Raw genomic sequence first — 18622 nt, 5'->3', positions numbered from 1 at the left:
CAAAATGAAATACGACATACACAAACAATATACACAGTCTTCCTAAAGCAGACACTTCAGCATTGTCCGGGCAGGATTCTGAGTCCCACTTCCCTGTCTACAGGCAGTAGTGAATCCCTATTTATAATTGTTAGCATTCAGGGGAGAATTTGAGGAAGACCCACTGTCGCTTTCTAGAATTCAAAGTCATCCAATGCTGTAGCGCTATTATGCAGAGCAAGCCCCCCCTGGGCTCTGGTCAAGCGATCAGTCTTACTTGCTCCTGCTGGTTTTGCAATACAAAACACCCTGGAGCGTTCAGCACTCCGGCATGACAGTGGACTGCAGAGGATGCTGGTGATGAATGATTGTCTTGTTGCTGCAGACAAGATGGCTGATTATTTGCAGCACCCCTTAGATGATGCTGTAAATGTCTGTGACCCCACTGACAACTCATGGGCATTAATGCTTCTAATGCTTTAGTCAGGCCTCTGAGTGCACTGATCAGCACTCACCATTCTTTATGGTCAGATGCTGTACACCACAACAGTTCTCCCTCTTGGTATACTGGGTCGTCGACTTTGGCCATCATGTGGGCAGTCCGCCCAATTGTTGCATTAGCAGTTATAACTTTGTGGCGGGTGACTCTGGTGTATATTGGGTCATTGACTTCAGCCAGCAAATGGGCGGACATCTTGATCACTGCTGCAGCCATTATATTTTCATGGCAACCCCTCTTGACTTGCGTCAGCAAATCAGAGAGCAGGCTGATTGATGCAGCAGTTATCTCATACTTTGCTTCAGGGATCCACTTGCCAGGATCCATCACTGGACCTTAATCCCTACAGGCACTCTCCTCCTGACAGGGTCCTCTAGTCTAGGCAGGTGCTGGTGCTCCAGGGAAGATGCTCTTGTTGTTACTGGTGATGTCGCCTTACCCAGCTGGGAGACTGGCAGATGATTCCCCAGCCCTGGTCACACATGTTGGAAATCTTGCTGATCTTCTCAAAGACGCAAGCTCCCCTTTTCATAATCTATTTCCAGACACAGACGTGATTTAGTTTCTTGAGCTTTGGAGTTTGTGTTTGTTCCTTCCTGAGATGTGCCCACGCTCCACTGATGGGTGACCTTTTTGAAATCAAAGATCCCTTTTGACGTGCACTGGGGTGCCTTGCTCTCCTTTCCTCCAGTGTGTGACCCCCAGCGCCCAGGAATGTGTCAGTCCACAAATCTGTCTGGGCCTCTCCTTCACCTCCACATGCCTTCTCAAGACCTTGGTTTCCAATACACAAATATCACAGGACACAGACGAAAACACACTTGGCTGCTCAGCGCTGAATGCTAACATAATGTAGGCCAAGGGTAAGTTAAGCAGACAGCAGTGGAACTTTACATGTGTGGGCCAGTACGCCTCGCTCCAGTAACATAGGTAAAAAGGACTGTGCAAACTACTGATCCCCATTACTAATGCAAGTGTGCTGCCACCACCAGACTCTTAATATTTAACATCTGTTAAGGCCCTTTACCAAAGCAAGAGTACATTTTGGGTGCTCCTCTCAGCCTTAACAAGCACACAGTCCGTGAGACAGGCCTAGGTCAAGGTGCACACACCTGATCCATGTTTACCCATGACCAAAAATCAGCACCAGGGATCTAAATTTTGTTACATGTGGGGCACTCGGGGCAGGGGTGCACGTCCATCACAATTCAATGACTTTTCCATCCCAACAGACTCCCCTTCTAGTATCTGTACATCTGCCTTCCTGTGGCTCAATCCAGCTCTGTGCTTAACTACAAAATGTAACCTTTGCAGAGATATAGACCATCTTAGCCACATGAGATTCTCTCCCTTTACAGCCATCAATCACTTCAATGGCTTATGATTTATTTGCTCTACCACCCTCGGGATAAACACGAAAGGGCATAGCTTACACAAGGTTCACATTATGGCAAAGCACTCTTTCTCAATAGCTATCCTGTTCAGTTCTCTGGGTGTCATACATACTCCTACCCGCTTTGCGAAAACAATCTAACATGTTGTAAGTGCTATGCACAATATACACTAAGTAAAATAACTTGTAAATGTCTAAGCCCAACACTAGATGGCAGGGGTATGCTAAATGTGAAAATACAGCGCTTCACACCATGATAAGATTGTTAATGGGTAAGTAATGTTTTGCTTACTTTTTTATTTCTATATATCTAGATCTATTGCACAATGGTGGTTACCACAGTGTAGTTACAGTTTAGCCAGAGCTTCCATAATAGAGGTATTTTTGTGTTGTGCTAATAACTTTGGTGCCATTTGGCAAATCTGCATGAAACTTTAAAAAACAAGTTATTTCCAGTAGATTTCACACCAATCTATCAAATTAGGGTGGGGGGGGGTGAGTTCCGAAAACATTGATTTCCCATTTTAACTCCCATAGGAATCTTTGCTCTCCAATACAGAAATTGCAACCTAACAGAATTACACAATTACCATGAGGGTGACTCTTGTGCGTGGGTAACTTATAACAATATTGAAAGAAACCACAATGTTGGTCAGGTGTCATGGGAGATGTCATCAGTGAGGTCTTTGCCATGTCATGAGTAAAGTAATATGTTTGTTCATAAGCAGTTTTATGAGGGGCACAAGTCTTACAAGTTCTAGTTAGCTCAGTAATCTATAAATGATCAATTTAAGTGGTTTTAATTTTGAAACTTTGGGGGTTATTACAACTTTGGAGGAGGTGTTAATCCGTCCCAAAAGTGACGGTAAAGTGACAGATATACCACCAGCCGTATTACGAGTCCATTATATCCTATGGAACTCGTAATACGGCTGGTGGTATATCCGTCACTTTACCGTCACTTTTGGGACGGATTAACACCTCCTCCAAAGTTGTAATAACCCCCTTTGTTTTTTATCATTTGAAGACCCAACCATAACATCACTTTAAATTTTGTGATTTTTAGTGTGTGTGTGTTTTCGTGTTGTTTTGTTTTTATGCCATGCTGTGCTTTTTACTGATTTCTCCGGGGGGGGGGGAGATTAATATGGGAGGGGCCAAACTGAGGGCTTTCAAAAAAAATTTGCATTCGTAAACAGCAGAATATAGTATGGAGTACTTGGAATATCTGTTCTTGGGGTTTTTATAGTTTTGCGAAAGGACTACAACTTCAAAGGAATGTTTGTACATTTTGAAAATTCTTACAAGGTCCAGGCTATGGATTAGTCACTTTATAATGTGGTCACTGCATTTTGTCACTGAATGATCCCATGATGTGTTCTGCTGTTGTAATTATATTTTTAATATCTTGCCATGCATCCACTCTTCAAAACTTTTAATATTCCATGCTGTGAATGTCCTCATCCCTGCTTCAGTTCTTAGTGTTCTCAGATTGGCCTTTCCACACATTTATTACAGATAAAACTACAAAAAATATTCCCACCATCCATCGTCTTTATAGTTCAACCTGGCACTTGCTTACTTATTGTTTCCTATTATATGCATGAAGAATACAGAAATATGCTCTACATTTGGCTTTTCTATAATATTTTATCAGGTTTTACGATGTACAACAGACACTTTGCAGTATGGCAGAGAAGAAGCAGATCCAGTATGTTTGGATGAAGTTGCACAATCTATTTCTTAATTTCCCAAATTATGGTAGCCTGCTGTTACCAGTGAAAACTGCATCGATGGAATGATAGCAAATGAAGAGTTATCATGCACACATGTAAAAGAAAATGTGGATTTATTATTGTACAGAAAAATGCTTCTCTGTTAATATGCCATTGTAAGCAATATTTTATAATATTTTTAAGTTAAATGGGCGATCACTAATAAGTTGTTCCTACTCCTTTGCATTGGAAGAAGCACCAATGTGTTTCCTCTAGTGATTTGTGTGGTGCCACCTACTTTTAAAAAATTTGGGAGGATTCAGTGTAATGTGCATGCAATTCTGGACTGTCCTCTAAAACCTCTTTCAACCTATCATCTTCAGTAAAATTCATATGCTGTTGGTCAGTGCCTGGGCCATTATGATGAACAAGACACTGATCTGCAGCTGTACCCAGGGGTACACTTTATCAAGTGTCAGCAGGAGAGAGTGCTAAAATAGCTGCCATGGACAACACCAGCAAGAAAGAGTTGGTTAACAAGCCTGTATTGACCATATACTGTGTCAAGAGTTTATGAAAAGATCATATCATAATGTTGCATTCTGCAGTTGTTAAGAGTTCTGCCTTTTTCTACATTTTCATATCTATATCATTCTACTGATGAACTGGGGAAACACAAGCATATTTTGTAAATTCTATTAAAAGCTCTCCTGCATGGAGAAAAGACTGAAGATAAAGTGGGAGCATGCAGGATGGCAAAGTAATTCTACACTTCAACATAAGGTGCCACCAGCGAGGAAGGTTGACATTGCCTCTAAAAATGTAATATTTAGCCCATTGCTGTGGTGTGTGATGGCAAAATGCCTCTTTGCCAAGGACTACAAATCCCTAGTACCAACCCTCTATTCTCGTGAAATAGTGGCCACAGACAGTCAATGGATTAACCAATCAGCATGGCAGAGACCAAACCAGACCCTCAAGAAGAGTTAAACAAGACATACATTTCCAGCATGATGATCACTTATTCAGTAGAAAAGGATAGCACATGACAATAGCGAAGCTTCCTGTCCCCTGCAGAGGAACTTATGTTTTAACAAGAAATAGTAGACCTTTTGAAAATCATGTTCTCTGATCTGACTTTCTTTTAAAAAAAGAAACAATGTTTTCTTTGTCAATCACAGTATCCTTAATGTTTCTATTGAATGTCATTGTAATTTTTTGATGACCTAGATTGTGTATTTTTTTTCTTTAGAACAAGTTTGTTTCTAGTTCTATTTTTTTCTTCTAATTATCATTCCAGTTGCATACCAGTCAAATTATATAAGCATTGTAGATAAAAAAAGCTGTGTTTTGGATTTACTGCTTTTGTGCCTCAATAATGTTTCCAAACATTCTAACATTTCTACTTCTTCTGAAACACATAGTAGAAAACATAGCAGCTCCTGTAAGTCTGAGTTATCTTTGAATATATCTCTGGTGATTCAGGTTTACATTTGAATGATATTAAGATATGTATGCTTAGAACTAGCCTGAGAGTAAATAACATATTTTTGTCCTTAGATTTTATTGTTTGTACCCCGGTATTACAACATGTATGATCAGTACCAAAATGCAATTAATTGTTATGTTCTGGTTTATACATTTTCTTAAAAGACAAAGCTAGATCGAATAAGATCTAAGATGTGGCATCACCTATGTTCCCATATGCAAAATAATCAAAACATCTGATTGACAATAAATTGTTTCTTATGTAACTGTAATGGGGTTTATGTGTTTGTGACTTCGTGCATCATTAGACACTCACAAATGTCTTCCTATGTGTATTTAAATCAAAGCATTTAAAAAACTGCAAATAACATTATTCCCTAATAACATTTTAAACTACAAAGAATGCTGTCTGTTTTATAAAAGGGGCAATACATGTGGCAGTGATTTCTTGTCTCCTAGCACCCTAGATCATGCAGTGTTACTTTATAGTATTCAACTGCAATATTTGCTTGTTCTATCATGTCCCTTCATAGACTGAAATCGGACCAGGGTTTCTAGACATTTTGAAGTTCATTCAGGTCTTTCTTCACTGTTTTCCTTTTTTCTTATTAAATAAAAGTAATACCTCTTATATTCAGGAGCTTAAATCAAACTCTGCCTCCCCTGGGTTTCTGTTTAAGTGTGTAATTAATTGTTCATTTTTGATATTTATTATGTTAATTTTTCAAAATATAATTAACCAATGGGGGAGTTATGTTATATCTTATCTTGGACTTGTGTTTTTCATTTCTTTTTCATCACTTGGTTGGTTTACCACATATACATCTAGTGGTAGGGAGTGTTGCTTAAATGTTTCGTAGATAGAGGCATCCTTGTGTTTAATGTATCTTGTTGTATGAAATATCTTGCTTTTTCACATACCGCACAGTACCACATCTAGTATGACCTCGAAATGCGTGAAGATTCAATATGGTGTGGCTGGTTTAGGAGAGCTAATTTTCTGGAGGATGTAGGCTTCAACCAGTTTGTCTCTCAGATTGTGCTTCTTAAAGGTGAATATTTACCTGAGGCATTTCTCCATTGCTAAGATGTACGATTTGTCATTTGCTTCAGATCTGAATTTAGGCAACAAAAAAGGAACTGGAATTCTTGAAATATTTTTGATCCAAGGAAAATTCCCAGAAACCAATGCAAAAGTGAAAAGCTGCACATCCCCTGCAGCTGACTCTTCTTTACATCTAGTGGTGAAGGAAGTGATCTTTCTTGTGACAATATCTAAAAGTGTTCTTTTGACACTTCAGCTAATTCATGACATGGCCTCAACCTGGCTCACAACACAGATTATCATAGCATCAGCTACATGAGAGTCTAAAAATGCAAAATATTTCCAGGTCAAATGGACAAACTGATAAAATAAGAACACACAAGACAAATCTCAGAGTCCCGCTCCTCCCTCCCACTGGAGCATCTGATACAAATGACAATATGGAGCCTTTTACAAAGACAAATATAGCATACTCCTAGAGATCTTTCAAAGTCTAGCCCTGAACACATGATATAGATACAATAGCTGTCAAGCTATCCTGCGGCCCAAAGTTAAATGCAATGACTCAGCGTAGAATTAAGTTGTTAGTTTGTTGTAGGAGTAGTTTTGCAGCTTGGAGAATCTTCCACATTTACATGCAGCCCTACCAAGATGAGGTGAATTTGAAAATGAGGTAAACTAAGTAAAGTACATGAAAAGGAAACCTTACAAGGAATTTGCCCAAAAAGGAAAAAGTAATCTGAGGATGGAGACCACTTCGAGGGGTTCCTGTGGCATGTATCTGACATCATTCATGGAGTGACAAAGGACCAAGGGCCTGATTACAACTTTGGAGGAGGGTGTTAATCCGTCCCAAATGTGACGGATATCCTGCCCACCATATTAAGAGTTCTATAGGATATAATGGACTCATAATACGGCAGGTGGTATATCCGTCACATTTGGGACGGATTAACACCTCCTCCAAAGTTGTAATCAGGCCCCAAGTGATCAAAGACTTGACAACATCAACAAATAAGACTAAAGGAAGCTATTTTGTACCCAGTCACTAGACTTTAGAATAATGTGCTGAGCATGAGTCTCCAGAAAAGTATTGAAGCTGCAAAACTACTTCTCCAGTTAGGTAACCACCAGAGATGCTCATTACACTAATTAGAATTGAACCCACATTAAAAAGAAAGCCACTTGAAAATAAACTGAGGTTGTGATACAACCTTATAACCTTGCTCAGAGATTTTCAAGAAAATAATGTCCAGAGGGACATCCCTTATGAATGTACTTGGCATGTTTGTTTTTGGTGTGTTTAGAGTACATGTACTTTTTTTGTTCTCCGAATCCAATAGTGGGGTTTGTCAAATGTCTTCCAGAAACCATGTGTTTGAGTGAAGAGTGAATCTTCTGGAACTCTGTGTCATAAAGTGTGAATTGTAACATCATGTTTTAGGCACAGCTCTAATTAGCCATTCTATGGAACATGGCGGTCATCAGTACAAGTAGTTACAGGTGTCTAACAACATTCCTGATGAGGATTGAGTTCTCCTCAGTGGAAGACCGAAGGTTCATAGTGTTCCTTTCTTGATTTAGGCAGGCCTTGAGACTTCTCTGGATGGGTTACAAGTGACCTTGTTTGTGCAAGCTAATTAGTGCAAAAGCCCATGTAATTAATAGCAGATACAAAATGTAGCTTGAAAGCTGATGACAAAAAGAGTAACAGTAGTTTGCAGCCTCATGTTTTTTTTTTCTCTACAGACATAAATACCTACCTGTCTCGTTACATTTATTTTGTTAGCTAGGCTTCTCTTTGGGGTAATCAGTTAGTTACTCTTAACTCTAATTCAAGGACTGCCAGGTTTCGTCAGGGTATTGTAAGGTGCATGCTGCCTTTGCGATTAAAGCAGAGAGAAGAATGTATTCCAACGCAATAGATCTTAAAATAGGAGGGCCATCTGGTCAGTCAGCACAATAACTGATGGTAAGTCAAAAATCATTAGCAATAAATCCATCCTTCTAATTGCCTGTTATTACGCAAAAGGACTATGTTGCTTCACAGTTCATTATCAATAAATCCACCCTCCTAATTGCTTGGTATTCAACAAAAGGACTATGTTGCTCCACTGTGAAACTAAAATGACCATTTTAGATAGACTTGCGTGTTTCACATTTGATTTCCCTCTGCCTGCTCTAGCAAAGCTTGTGCACAGTGTATCTGAGCAAACAAGAATATTTTGTCCCAGTGAACTATTTTAACTTTAGCCATGTATGGTACAAGTCTCTGGATATTCACGTCTACCATCTCTTTCTAGATGATCAATAGGCATTTACCCTCTGTTGTATTTTCCTTGTGGTGTTTTTTATTGCCATTGATATTTTACATCGGGGTCCTATAACTTATAGGGTGCATGTTCCCTGTTTGCTCCATTGTGCACCTTAAAACAGATACGCTGGATGAAAACAGGGAAAGTGCGCCCTATTAGGCAGAATGAGTGGCCCTCTGGGCAGCCACAACCTAATGCTGCCCCAAGGGCAGCGCACTCAAGTGAGATACGGCGCTGCTGTTAACAAGCTGCTCTGTGTTTCTCTCTGCAGGCTGCAACCTTCATGTACTTTTCATAGGGATCAGAGATCGCCTAGCAGACAGGTGCAGTAAGTCACTGCACCTGCCTGCAAGAGTATGTCTGGGGGTCCATGGAACCCCTTTTCGTCCCTCCAGAGGACTGCCTTTAGAAGGCTGTTGTATCCAAAAGAAGGGAAAAACAGAGAAGGAATATTCCTGAACACGAAGTTTATTTCCACATCAACACCAACGTCCTCACAGCTCCAAGTACAGCAACTGACTCAGGAGCCGATGAAGTCATCAGAACTCCACGCACCCAGCATTCCATAAAGGTACACTGCCCACCCCCAACGACAATTACAATTGCACATTTTAAAACACAACACATCTTCCCCCTTAACAAACAGAACAAATACTAACACATATGCTACACATTCCCTTCTGTGCTACAATAAAATATACAAAAGATACATTGGAAATGAAAAATCCCAATAAACATTCTAAACCTTCCATACATAGACTAAGAAATGAAAAACAAGTTATACTTAGGCAATAACGGCAAGTTGTACATAAGCAATAAAGGCAATATCCCACTGCCTCCCGAAATACCTAGTACGTCACAAACTGATTTAAATATTTGGGTCTAACAGCATTTCTTTTGGGCCTACCCATCACACCCTCCAGATTAGCACCTTCCTCCAACCTTTCAACTTCACCCTCACCCATCACCCCCACAGTATTTCCTATGCCAAAATTTCCACGACCGTCATGCATGTTATTTTCTCGTCTGTCTTCTCCTGACCCTCTTCCTAGATCACTAAATTGCCCAGAAAACACACATCCTCTTTCATGTGGAGAACTACCACACCCCACATTCTCACCTGATCCTCTACCTAAAGCACCGCCATCATAACCACTATCTTTCAACTCAACATCAGCCCAAACACCTGAATGTTTTACCCCAGGGGCTACATCTGTCACTTTCGCCACATTCCTCTTATTCCACCATTTGCCACCCTCAACCATAACAGAATGTTTGGATACTCTGACCACCCTGGCAGTGGGAAAAAAACTTGACAATCCCTTTCCCTTCCCCTGAGGTTTTTTTACTCTAACTACATCACCTATACCAAATTGAACCTCCTTAACTCTTTTCAGATCGTCATATCTCAATTTGCTCTTGACCTGTTGCTTAATCACCTTGTCTTTCACCTGATTGATATCAGAAGCAACAACACCTCCTAAAGTTTCCTGTACAACTCACTCTGGAGACAGTTCATTGCAAGAATGTCTACCCTTCAAAAGTACAAAAGGAGCAACACCAGTAGAAGAATGTGGCGTGTTGTGATAACACCATATCCTTTCTGACACCATCTCCTGTATACTCTTCCCTGACCTGATGGCCAATTGAATAGTTTCCTTGAGTAATCTATTTACTCTCTCCACAAGCCCATTACCCTGCGGACTATACAATGCAGTTGTAAGATGCTTAATATTAAGTCTTCTCAGAAATTCAACCATCTGGTGCGATACAAATTGCACCCCGTTATCTGTGACCAAAAACCTGGGAATACCTTCCCAATGAAAGATCTCTTTTAAAAATCCAATCACATTGGTGGTGTTAGGTTCTCTTAAAAACTTGTACGAAACCCATTTGGAATGATAATCTACTGCAACCAACACATATTTCTTCCCGTCATTATAACCCCCAACTGGACCAATGAAATCCAATCCCAATTTCTGCCAAGGTTTATCAGGAAACGGTACAGGACACAAAGGCACTTCTCTAGTATGCAAACCTTTATCCGCCCCCTTGCAAATGCTACAATTCTTAACTGCAAATTCCACCTCTGTGTCCATACCCGGCCACCAATAATATAAACGCAACCTCTTCCTTGTGCCAGTGATTCCAACATGCCCATCATGACCCAGCTGTATCAACTTGTGCCTTAATTCATTAGGAGGTACCAAACGTTCCCCCCTCATGACAAGGTCGTCCTCCACATTCAATTCCTCTCTAACCTTACAAAAAGGTTTTATTACCTCTAAAACACCATTCCCTGCCGGCCAACCCTCACAAATATATTTTTTAAGAAGCAATAGAGAATTGTCCTTGTTCATAGCTTCCGCCCAAACCTGCCTGGAAATAACTTCCCCAGAAACAAACACTCCGTCTATCATTCCCACCATGACATCCTCATCCTCCATTTGCTTCCCCTCAATTGGATTGTGAACCGGACACCTGGAAAGAAAATCTGCTCTACCATTGTTCTCCCCAGGAATATGTTTCATTTTCATATTAAACTCATAAAGTTTAGCCAACAACCTGGTCAATCTAGGACTAGTCTTATTGAAAATGTTGTCATTCCATAGATAAACCAATGGCTTGTGATCTGTTACCAAAGTAAATTCTCTCCCCCAAACATACATTGAAAAATGGTTGACACCCCAAACACAAGCTAGTGCCTCCCTCTCGATTGTGCTATAATTCACTTCGGCCTCAGAAAGTCGTCTGGACGCAAAAGCAATGGTAAATTCCTTGCCTCCTATCATTTGACTTAAAACAGCTCCTAGGCCAATCCCACTCGCATCCACAGTAATGACAGAAGGTACGTCTTCATTGAAAGGATGAAGAGCAGGAGCCTCAATTATGAGAGTCTTAAGAGTTAAGAAGGCTTGAGCCTGCTCATCCTGCCACAGAAATTTCTCACCCTTCCTCAACAACTTCCTTAATGGCTCTGTCAGATACGCAAAATTGTGAACAAATCGCGAGTAGTACTCACAAAGACCCAAAAAGGATCTCAACTGGTCTTTATCATTAGGAGATGGAGCATTTCCAATAGCCCCTAATAAGTCCTTCTTGGGTAGGATTCCCTGTGCACAAATTGTGTGACCTAAATATTCAACCGTCTCAACCATGAATTTACATTTCTCTTTTCTCACCGTAATCCCGTGCTCTTCCAGAATTTCAAGGACTTTATCAAGTTTGTGTATGTGTTCCTGAATAGACTCTGAGCCTATCAGAATATCGTCCTGATATGCCAACACTCCGTGTACTTCCCCAAACAATTGATACATTAGCTTCTGAAACACAGATGCTGCGGAAGCTAAACCGAAAGGCATCCGCAAAAATCTGTAAGCCCCAAATGGAGTGACAAATGTTGTAAGAGAACGAGACTCCCTACTCAACTCAACTTGATGATAGGCGGACTTGAGGTCAATCGTGGAGAACACTTTCATACCCCCCAATCGTGCCAATAACTCCTGTATTTTGGGCAGCGGGAAACAATCAACTAGACTATTTTTGTTCAAAGACCTCAAGTCCACACATAATCGCAAATCCCCCGTTTTCTTAACTGCAACCACAATCGGAGAAACCCATTGAGACGAATTAGTCGATTCAATGATTCCATCAGCACATAGCTCACGTAGGTGCTCCTTTAACTTCCCTCTGATGCTCAAGGGCACATTACGCACCTTGTGTACCACAGGTATCGCATCAGGTTTGAGAATTATTTTATGCTCATAACCTTTTACAGAGCCTAGTTTATCCCTGAAAATCACAGTATGCTTGTCTAGGACATCTTTAAGAGTATCAAGTTTTATGTCCACTTTCTCAATCAGGGTGATAGGTCGTTCAGTACCCGGTCTCAGAACCATCCCAAATTGTCCTTGATCATTCCACCCCAGAATATTGTACCCTCTCTTGGCTACATATATTTTTGTACTAATAGCCTTCTGCTGATAACAAATCCTTTCTAAGAAATACCCCATCATATCAATTTCTTGACCATCAAAAGCTACTGTTTTTATGTCAGGAGCTGACAAGGGAAGGTTACTCCAATGTGAATGATAATTTGTATCAGATACAATTGATATAGGTGAGCCTGAATCCACAGTGACTCTTAGCTTGACTTCCCCAATTTTAACCTCACATACTGGATCCTTAGAAAATTTGCAATCAGAATTAATATCATCGACAATCAAAACACATCTTTTTGAAAAGTCCACCTCCCCTCCATCTGTCAGCTTGTCAATGGCTTGCTGATGCTCAACTAACATTACTTTTTGCGATTGCTTGCATACACGAGCAAAATGACCAGACTTCCTGCATTTTATGCACACTTTCCCCAGTGCAGGACAATTTGAGGAATTGGCACCATGTGACTTAGAACCACATCTGAAGCATGGTGAACTTTTAACATTATTTTTTTTTAAATCTGGAGTGCCCGACATAACTGTCTTAGACTTCTGTAAAACTATGTTCACATTTTCTGCCTGACTTACTTTCATTTTGCTTAACTCTCTGGAAGCTGTTACTGAACGCTCGATGCCTCTAGCAATTTCTAGTGTTTCACACAAAGATGGATTTCTACAACATAAAAAATTTTCTTGGATTCTAGAATCATAACAATTCACCACTAACTGATCTCTTAGGTACTGATCGAGGGGTCCTAACAATTCACAAGTGGCTGCTAATACCCTAAGCTCAGCTACAAAATTATCAATCGATTCGTGTTGGAATTGTGCTCGAGTAAAAAATTTGTGTCTTTCAACTATTATACTAAGGTCATCCTTAAAATGATTTTCTAACCTCTTTACAACTTCAGTAAAAACATCCCAACCATCACTGGATGAAGGTTGCACTTGGGGTTGATGATCAAAAATTCTCTGACCTTCTGTACCAAGGCAATTATACAAAATCGCCCTCTTTCGAACCGCAGAAAAATTTACCCCATCTATCGCCACTAAGTAACTTTCAAAGGACTTGAACCAGTGTTGCCATTTTATCATGGGAATACCGGGTTCAGGCAAAAATGCCAGTGGCAAATTTGCTGTTTGCATACCGAGGAATAGACACTGTATGAACGTGTATATGACTTATAAGACACCACTAAAGATAAAAATTGAATAAGTGTGCGAATCAATGTACAAATCTGCAACCGCCTTCAATGTAGAGTAGTCGTGATACGTGCGTGAAATATTGCAAACAGATTCACAGGTCTGCAGATCCAGAAAAGCAGATGAATGTGCGAATCACTGTGCGCATAACATTTTAAGTCCACATGTCCATACAATTTGTACTTTCACTGTAAATTCACAGTCAGAATAGAAGTGTGCGAATCACTGAAAAGATCCGCAATTGCGTAGAAATATCTTCCATTCAATAGCACCAGTGAAATAAATACCAGAATATGTACAAATCCGCAAGGTGCAATTAAAATGAAGAGTGCGCCAATTACTGTGCCCCTGTCCGCGTGATAGTGGATTCTTATTTTCTCGCAGTCAGAATAGAAGTGTGCGAATCACTGAAAAGATCCGCAATTGCGTAGAAATATCCTCCATCCAATAGCAACAGTGAAATAAATACCAGAATATGTACGAATCCACAAGGTGCACTTAAAATGAAGAGTGCGCGAATTACTGTGCACCTGTCCGCATGATAGTGGATTCTTATTTTCTGGTGCAGAAAGTCCAGCACAGGTTTTCTTTGTTTATGTGAATAAACACAGTAGAGGCACACAGAATTCCTCTGACGATTTGCGGATTTATATATCACTATTTGTAAACCAAAACATACACTACAGTAACCAGAATTTGCTCCACGTTGTTTAAAAATATGTAGATTTCAATCTCTGTAAAGAAAATATTCTTGATGTCTTAACCCAATGTCGCTTTAACTACAGCAACAAAGAAGAGTTAAACCGGTTCCTCTGAGTAAAATGTTTGTTGATCAGGCGTAACTAGGCAACAGGAACTGAAACCAGAGGACTTCGCCGGGCGCAAGCAGGCAAAGGCCCTTAACAAAATACCTGAACGAGATTGTAATCTGCTTTAAAATAGATTTAAAAACACCAGCATACTCTGTCAGCTGAAAGATTTCCGCTTAATATAACCATGAAGTAAACGAGTGTGAGGACAAGAAATAAATATCATAACAGTTACGTGGGTCCGGATGGTGTTGATAGAAGCTCGTCGCCAATTTATGTTGTATCCAAAAGAAGGGAAAAACAGAGAAGGAATATTCCTGAACACAAAGTTTATTTCCACATCAACACCAACGTCCTCACAGCTCCAAGTACAGCAACTGACTCAGGAGCCGATGAAGTCATCAGAACTCTACGCTCCCAGCATTCCATAAAGGTACACTGCCCACCCCCAACGACAAATTACAATTGCACATTTTAAAACACAACAAAGGCATACTGAAAGTGAGCCACCTTATTGTGGCGCACTTTCAGTGCGCCTTCTAAAGGCATGTTTGCCCTTGCGTCCACGTCCGAAATACAGTGCAGGGCACAGAGGCAAAGAGATTACCTCATTTGCATGGGGCCACGACCCCCTGCAAATGAGGGAATGCCCTCTAATGATAGCGCTGGTGCTGAATGTGCGCCAGCGCTGGTGCTGAATGTGCGCCAGCGCTATCTGTATTACAGAAGGAGCACCACAAGCATCTGCGGCTCAATCTGTAATACCAAAGTGCCTCAGGGTTGTGTAAAGTGGGCACAAATGCCCGTTGTGCCCCCAAGGCATTTTGTGTAATTCAGCCCCAGATATTTTAAATAGATTATAATACTACAAGGAGCATTAAATAACATAAAATGCATCTGCATCAGAGTGTTCAATAACTAAATGAGTATGGGTGAATACCAAGCAATCATACTAAGACCTAGAGAAATAAAAGAAAGAAGGATTAGGGAAAAAGGAGCTGAACAAAAACTACTAATGAACAACTCAAGGCCTTCCTGTAGGAAGCTGGCCTAGTGTGTGGTAGGTACCTAAGGTACTTACACCTGTTACCAGGTATCCCCTATTAGTGTAGTGTAGGCAGTGTCTAGAAGCTAGGCTCTCTAGAGGTAGTTGTGGATAAGTAGCCAAGGTGTATCTAGGTGACATGCAAAGCTCATGCAAGACCACTGTAGTCACACAGCACTCGCACCCATGAAAGAAAACACTCCGTGTTACAAAAATAAAGGTACTTTTTTAGTGACACAATTTCCAAAAAAGTACTAGAGAGGCAACCCTCCAATAGGAGGGAAGTAACACACTAGATATGTACACTAGTAATCAGCAATAGGCATAGACAGTGACAGAAAACAATGCAAATAGACAATAGTGACCATTGACAAGCCCAAACCATATACTAAAAAAAATGGAATGCGAATGCAGGACCCTCACCTAGGTAAGTTGGATGTGCAGAGGGGAGCTGGAGGAGCTAGGAAACCCCAAAGGTAAGTACCACAGTGCCCCCCAGCGACCAGGAAGAAAGGAAAAAGTTTATGGATTTTCCCCCAACCACCTAAAAGGACGATAAAGAAGATAATACAACACCCAGACAAGACTGCAAGAAACCAGAGGTGGATTCCTGAAGAGGAAGACCTGTGGAAGAAGGGGACTCTGGGGGCAGGAGTCACTAACCACCCAGCTGTGGTTGCAGGAGATGGTCAGGAATGCTGCGCTGGAGCAGGTGAAGAGCTCCTGGAGGATGCAGTCAAAGTTCCATGCCGGATGGATGATTGCAGTCGTTCAGTGGTCAGGGGACCAGCAAGGTCCATGAATGCTCAACCCACTGAGGGAGTCATGGTGGGGGGGGGGGGACCCTCAGCAAGGCAGAGAGTCCACAGAAGAAAAGGCAGCCCCCACAGGAGACCCCACGGGAAGAGGAATCAGGAGTCGCAGAGGAGCCCATGAAGCACAACTGGAGAAGGGTCCCACACTGCAGGAGAAGCATGCATAGGGCTGTGCGTCGCAGGAAGGAGTGCTGGGGGCCTGGGCTACATGGAGCTTGAAGATCCCCTGGAGGAGATGCCAGCAAGCCATGGTAGCTGCAAGAGACGCGGTGCACAAGGGCACTGCCCTGCTTGGGAAGACAAGGGCTTACCTCCACCAAAGGTGGACAGCTGGTAGAGAGGACCAAGAGGACTACTCTGGACCACCACCCATGATGCAGGATCCACGCAGCTCAGGATGAGAGGAGATCCACGAAGCTGGTCTTCGTTGCAGTTGGTGTCTGTGGATGCAGGGGAGTGACTCCTTCACTCCAAGGGAGATTAGTTCTTCCTTTTCATGCAACTGAAGACTTGCCACCCTGGAGGGTCCAGTCGCACTTCCAGTGGCTAGAAGTCGAAGTAGAGTTTGCAGAGGAGTCTTGCTGGAATCTTGCAAGCCAAATCAGAGAACCCACCCAAGAGGTAGACCCTAAATAGCCTTGAGAGCGGGATTGGTCACCTAGCCAGGTGACCGTCTATCAGTCAGGGGCTCTGACCTCACCTTCCTGACCTGGCCACTCAGATGCTCCCAGAGGCCATTTCCCATCTTGGATTCAAGATGGCAGAACCCATGGACCCTCTGGAGGAGCTCTGGGCATCACCCATGGAGTGGTGATGGACAGTGGAGTGATCACTCCCCTTTCTGTTCTCCATTTTCGCACCAGATCAGGGACTGGGAGGGACCCTGAATCGGTATAGACTGGTTTGTGCACGGAGGGCGCCAGTGTGCCCTTAAAAGCATACCAGTGGCTTGGGGAGGCTAACCCTCCCAAGCCATGTCACATCTAGTTCCAAAAGTAGAGAGTGTTAACCCCCTCTCCCAAAGGAAATCCTTTGTTCTGCCTTCCTGGGCTTGAGCTGTTTAAGCAGCAGGAGGGCAGAAACCTGTCTGAGCGGTGGCAGCAACTTGGGCTGCCCAGAAAACCCCAGAAGGCTGGTAGGAGCAATGCCGGGAGTCCTCTAAGGAGCCCCCCAGAGTGCATGGAATCATACTTCCAATACTTGCAACAGTATTGGGGTATGATTCCGACATGTTTGATACCAAACATACCCAGGTTTGGATTTACCATTACTGACCTATGTCCAGTACATGCATAAAATGGCATCTCCGCACTCACAAAGTCGAGGAAAATATAACTGGAGCACGTCGGGGAACCTCAACTAGTGCAGGGGTGCCCTCACACACAGGTACTTGCACCCTGCTCTCTGGGCTAGGAGGGTCCACCATAGGGGTGACTTGGTGTGAAAAGGGTGCATGCACCCTTTCATGCAGGCTGCAATGGCAGGCCTGCAGATACACTTTGCATGGGCTCCCCTTGGGTGGCATAATACATGCTGCAGCCCATGAGGATCCCTTGGTACCCAATGCCCTGGGTACCATATACTAGGGACTTACATGGGGGCACCAGTATGCCAAACGTGGGGTGTATGTGGTTCTAGTAACCAAGTTTAAAGGGAGAGAGCATGATCACGGGGTCCTGGTTAGCTAGCTCCCAGTGAACATAATTAAACACACTGACAAGAGGCAGAAAATGAAGGTAGCCATGCCAAGAAAGAGGGTACTTTTTTGACACTCCTTTAGACTATGCAGTGATAGCGTGTATCACAATGTAACATGACATTTCTGTAAAAGGCTTCTAGTTTTGAAGAATGTTATCCAAGGTAACCTGGTCCTTTTCGGAGGCCATCTTAATATATTCTATGTAGGTTTACTTTTCCACTTACAGTGAAGCAAATTAGTCCCAGTCTTCTAAACTTTAAGAATCCATACTCTCATGTCAGGAATTCTGACCTTAGGGTAAAGAACCTAGTTCAAGATTATCCTTTCACTGCTTAAACCCATCTTTAAAACACATTTATCTTCTGAACTATATTCTCCCGGAATGGTTTAATAGTGAGGCAGGAGGTAAATAGATTAAATTGATTCAACAGTTATCCAAGTCCAATAGATTTGGTTTCCTACTTTTTACAGGAGACTAGTATGGATGCCAACAAATTTTTGCTGCACCAACTTCAGTTTAAGACTAGTACCATTTCTTTCTATAGCTGAACAGTAAATGGGGTCAGGAGTCAATTAAACTCCTAAATGCGATTGACCCTTTTTAGAAATAATACTTCAAAACTTCAAACATCAAACAACAGTGTATAATTATTGGAGGCTCTCTTTTTGTTTCCTTTTA

General features: G+C 41.8%; 1 protein-coding gene across 2 annotated transcripts in view; it reads left to right on the top strand.

Moving 5' to 3' along the window:
• The window catches only part of FBH1 (F-box DNA helicase 1), a 925111-nt gene extending 919765 nt beyond the window's left edge, over positions 1 to 5346 (top strand). For both annotated transcript variants that reach the window (XM_069229276.1, XM_069229275.1), the window contains one exon: positions 3529 to 5346. The gene's annotated coding sequence lies outside the window, so the exon portion shown is untranslated. The remainder of the gene's footprint in view (positions 1 to 3528) is intronic.
• Positions 5347 to 18622: the final 13276 nt, after the last annotated feature.

The sequence above is a fragment of the Pleurodeles waltl genome, chromosome 4_1, assembly GCF_031143425.1.
Source record: "Pleurodeles waltl isolate 20211129_DDA chromosome 4_1, aPleWal1.hap1.20221129, whole genome shotgun sequence".
NCBI classification, from domain to species: domain Eukaryota; kingdom Metazoa; phylum Chordata; class Amphibia; order Caudata; family Salamandridae; genus Pleurodeles; species Pleurodeles waltl.
The sequence above is the reverse complement of the archived record's forward strand: the minus strand, read 5'-3'. Positions and strand labels throughout refer to the sequence as shown.